Raw genomic sequence first — 4,864 nt, 5'->3', positions numbered from 1 at the left:
CTCTCTCATCTCTGACTCTCTCTCTCTCTCTCTCCATCTCTGACTCTCTCTCTCTCTCTCTCCATCTCTGACTCTCTCTCTCTCCATCTCTGACTCTCTCTCTCTCTCTCCATCTCTGACTCTCTCTCTCTCTCCATCTCTGACTCTCTCTCTCCCATCTCTGACTCTCTCTCTCTCCATCTCTGACTCTCTCTCTCTCTCCATCTCTGACTCTCTCTCTCTCTCCATCTCTGACTCTCTCTCTCTCTCCATCTCTGACTCTCTCTCTCTCTCCATCTCTGACTCTCTCTCTCTCTCCATCTCTGACTCTCTCTCTCTCTCCATCTCTGACTCTCTCTCTCTCTCTCCATCTCTGACTCTCTCTCTCTCTCCATCTCTGACTCTCTCTCTCTCCATCTCTGACTCTCTCTCTCTCTCTCCATCTCTGACTCTCTCTCTCTCTCTCCATCTCTGACTCTCTCTCTCTCTCTCCATCTCTGACTCTCTCTCTCTCCATCTCTGACTCTCTCTCTCTCTCCCATCTCTGACTCTCTCTCTCTCCATCTCTGACTCTCTCTCTCTCCATCTCTGACTCTCTCTCTCTCTCTCCATCTCTGACTCTCTCTCTCTCCATCTCTGACTCTCTCTCTCTCCATCTCTGACTCTCTCTCTCTCTCTCCATCTCTGACTCTCTCTCTCTCCATCTCTGACTCTCTCTCTCTCTCTCCATCTCTGACTCTCTCTCTCTCCATCTCTGACTCTCTCTCTCTCCATCTCTGACTCTCTCTCTCTCTCTCCATCTCTGACTCTCTCTCTCTCCATCTCTGACTCTCTCTCTCTCTCTCCATCTCTGACTCTCTCTCTCTCTCTCCATCTCTGACTCTCTCTCTCTCCATCTCTGACTCTCTCTCTCTCTCTCCATCTCTGACTCTCTCTCTCTCTCTCCATCTCTGACTCTCTCTCTCTCCATCTCTGACTCTCTCTCTCTTCCATCTCTGACTCTCTCTCTCTCTCTCCATCTCTGACTCTCTCTCTCTCTCTCCATCTCTGACTCTCTCTCTCTCCATCTCTGACTCTCTCTCTCTCTCTCCATCTCTGACTCTCTCTCTCTCCATCTCTGACTCTCTCTCTCTCTCCATCTCTGACTCTCTCTCTCTCTCTCCATCTCTGACTCTCTCTCTCTCCATCTCTGACTCTCTCTCTCTCTCTCCATCTCTGACTCTCTCTCTCTCTCTCCATCTCTGACTCTCTCTCTCTCCATCTCTGACTCTCTCTCTCTCTCTCCATCTCTGACTCTCTCTCTCTCTCTCCATCTCTGACTCTCTCTCTCTCCATCTCTGACTCTCTCTCTCTCTCTCCATCTCTGACTCTCTCTCTCTCCATCTCTGACTCTCTCTCTCTCTTCCATCTCTGACTCTCTCTCTCTCTCCATCTCTGACTCTCTCTCTCTCTCCATCTCTGACTCTCTCTCTCTCTCCATCTCTGACTCTCTCTCTCTCTCCATCTCTGACTCTCTCTCTCTCTCTCCATCTCTGACTCTCTCTCTCTCTCCATCTCACTCTCTCTCTCTCTCCATCTCTGACTCTCTCTCTCTCCATCTCTGACTCTCTCTCTTTCTCTCCATCTCTGACTCTCTCTCTCTCTCTCCATCTCTGACTCTCTCTCTCTCCATCTCTGACTCTCTCTCTCTCTCCATCTCTGACTCTCTCTCTCTCCATCTCTGACTCTCTCTCTCTCCATCTCTGACTCTCTCTCTCTCTCTCTCCATCTCTGACTCTCTCTCTCTCACATCTCTGACTCTCTCTCTCTCCATCTCTGACTCTCTCTCTCTCTCTCCATCTCTGACTCTCTCTCTCTCCATCTCTGACTCTCTCTCTCTCTCTCCATCTCTGACTCTCTCTCTCTCTCTCTCCATCTCTGACTCTCTCTCTCTCCATCTCTGACTCTCTCTCTCTCTCTCCATCTCTGACTCTCTCTCTCTCCATCTCTGACTCTCTCTCTCTCTCTCCATCTCTGACTCTCTCTCTCTCTCTCCATCTCTGACTCTCTCTCTCTCCATCTCTGACTCTCTCTCTCTCTCTCCATCTCTGACTCTCTCTCTCTCTCTCCATCTCTGACTCTCTCTCTCTCCATCTCTGACTCTCTCTCTCTCTCTCCATCTCTGACTCTCTCTCTCTCTCTCCATCTCTGACTCTCTCTCTCTCCATCTCTGACTCTCTCTCTCTCTCTCCATCTCTGACTCTCTCTCTCTCTCTCCATCTCTGACTCTCTCTCTCTCTCCATCTCTGACTCTCTCTCTCTCTCTCCATCTCTGACTCTCTCTCTCTCTCTCTCTCCATCTCTGACTCTCTCTCTCTCTCTCCATCTCTGACTCTCTCTCTCTCTCTCCATCTCTGACTCTCTCTCTCTCTCTCTCCATCTCTGACTCTCTCTCTCTCTCTCCATCTCTGACTCTCTCTCTCTCTCTCCATCTCTGACTCTCTCTCTCTCTCTCCATCTCTGACTCTCTCTCTCTCTCTCCATCTCTGACTCTCTCTCTCTCTCTCCATCTCTGACTCTCTCTCTCTCTCTCCATCTCTGACTCTCTCTCTCTCTCCATCTCTGACTCTCTCTCTCTCTCTCCATCTCTGACTCTCTCTCTCTCTCTCCATCTCTGACTCTCCTCTCTCTCTCTCCATCTCTGACTCTCTCTCTCTCTCTCTCCATCTCTGACTCTCTCTCTCTCTCTCCATCTCTGACTCTCTCTCTCTCTCTCTCCATCTCTGACTCTCTCTCTCTCTCTCCATCTCTGACTCTCTCTCTCTCTCTCCATCTCTGACTCTCTCTCTCTCTCCATCTCTGACTACTCTCTCTCCTCTCCATCTCTGACTCTCTCTCTCTCTCTCCATCTCTGACTCTCTCTCTCTCTCTCCATCTCTGACTCTCTCTCTCTCTCCATCTCTGACTCTCTCTCTCTCTCTCCATCTCTGACTCTCTCTCTCTCTCCATCTCTGACTCTCTCTCTCTCCATCTCTGACTCTCTCTCTCTCTCCATCTCTGACTCTCTCTCTCTCTCCATCTCTGACTCTCTCTCTCTCTCTCCATCTCTGACTCTCTCTCTCTCCATCTCTGACTCTCTCTCTCTCCATCTCTGACTCTCTCTCTCTCTCCATCTCTGACTCTCTCTCTCTCTCCATCTCTGACTCTCTCTCTCTCTCCATCTCTGACTCTCTCTCTCTCTCCATCTCTGACTCTCTCTCTCTCTCTCCATCTCTGACTCTCTCTCTCTCTCCATCTCTGACTCTCTCTCTCTCTCCATCTCTGACCTCTCTCTCTCTCCATCTCTGACTCTCTCTCTCTCTCTCCATCTCTGACTCTCTCTCTCTCTCTCCATCTCTGACTCTCTCTCTCTCCATCTCTGACTCTCTCTCTCTCTCTCCATCTCTGACTCTCTCTCTCTCCATCTCTGACTCTCTCTCTCTCCATCTCTGACTCTCTCTCTCTCTCTCTCCATCTCTGACTCTCTCTCTCTCCATCTCTGACTTCTCTCTCTCTCCATCTCTGACTCTCTCTCTCTCTCTCCATCTCTGACTCTCTCTCTCTCTCCATCTCTGACTCTCTCTCTCTCTCTCCATCTCTGACTCTCTCTCTCTCTCCATCTCTGACTCTCTCTCTCTCCATCTCTGACTCTCTCTCTCTCTCTCCATCTCTGACTCTCTCTCTCTCCATCTCTGACTCTCTCTCTCTCTCTCCATCTCTGACTCTCTCTCTCTCTCTCCATTTCTGACTCTCTCTCTCTCTCTCCATCTCTGACTCTCTCTCTCTCCATCTCTGACTCTCTCTCTCTCTCTCCATCTCTGACTCTCTCTCTCTCTCTCTCCATCTCTGACTCTCTCTCTCTCTCTCTCTCTCCATCTCTGACTCTCTCTCTCTCTCCATCTCTGACTCTCTCTCTCTCTCTCCATCTCTGACTCTCTCTCTCTCTCCATCTCTGACTCTCTCTCTCTCTCCATCTCTGACTCTCTCTCTCTCTCTCCATCTCTGACTCTCTCTCTTTCTCTCCATCTCTGACTCTCTCTCTCTCTCTCCATCTCTGACTCTCTCTCTCTCTCTCTCTCTCCATCTCTGACTCTCTCTCTCTCTCCATCTCTGACTCTCTCTCTCTCTCTCTCTCCATCTCTGACTCTCTCTCTCTCTCTCCATCTCTGACTCTCTCTCTCTCCATTTCTGACTCTCTCTCTCTCTCCATCTCTGACTCTCTCTCTCTCTCTCTCCATCTCTGACTCTCTCTCTCTCTCTCTCCATCTCTGACTCTCTCTCTCTCTCTCCATCTCTGACTCTCTCTCTCTCTCTCCATCTCTGACTCTCTCTCTCTCCATCTCTGACTCTCTCTCTCTCTCTCCATTTCTGACTCTCTCTCTCTCCATTTCTGACTCTCTCTCTCTCTCCATCTCTGACTCTCTCTCTCTCTCTCCATCTCTGACTCTCTCTCTCTCTCTCCATCTCTGACTCTCTCTCTCTCTCTCCATCTCTGACTCTCTCTCTCTCTCCATCTCTGACTCTCTCTCTCTCCATCTCTGACTCTCTCTCTCTCTCTCCATCTCTGACTCTCTCTCTCTCTCTCTCTCCCTCATATATATGTTAGAAAAGCATTTCATCCAAGTATGAAAATTGGATGGAATGCTTTTCTAACTTGAATCTTATCTTTTTAAGATTATATTTTAAAACTCTCCTTTTCTCTATTTCAGCTTGTATTTCTCCTCACATCAGAACTCATTTTTTGCAACCCCCTCTTTGTAATACAGGTCTGAATATTGAGAAAATCTGAATTTTTTTAACAAAAACTTTAAAATAACTTTTTAGATTAAATTTTTAAAAACTTCTTTCAGAATAGAAAATCTTTAAA

The sequence above is a fragment of the Euprymna scolopes genome, unplaced genomic scaffold (assembly GCF_053919585.1).
Source record: "Euprymna scolopes isolate OS-2025 unplaced genomic scaffold, ASM5391958v1 sca195, whole genome shotgun sequence".
In the NCBI taxonomy this organism is placed as follows: Eukaryota; Metazoa; Mollusca; class Cephalopoda; order Sepiida; family Sepiolidae; genus Euprymna; species Euprymna scolopes.
This window is presented reverse-complemented; position numbering follows the sequence as displayed.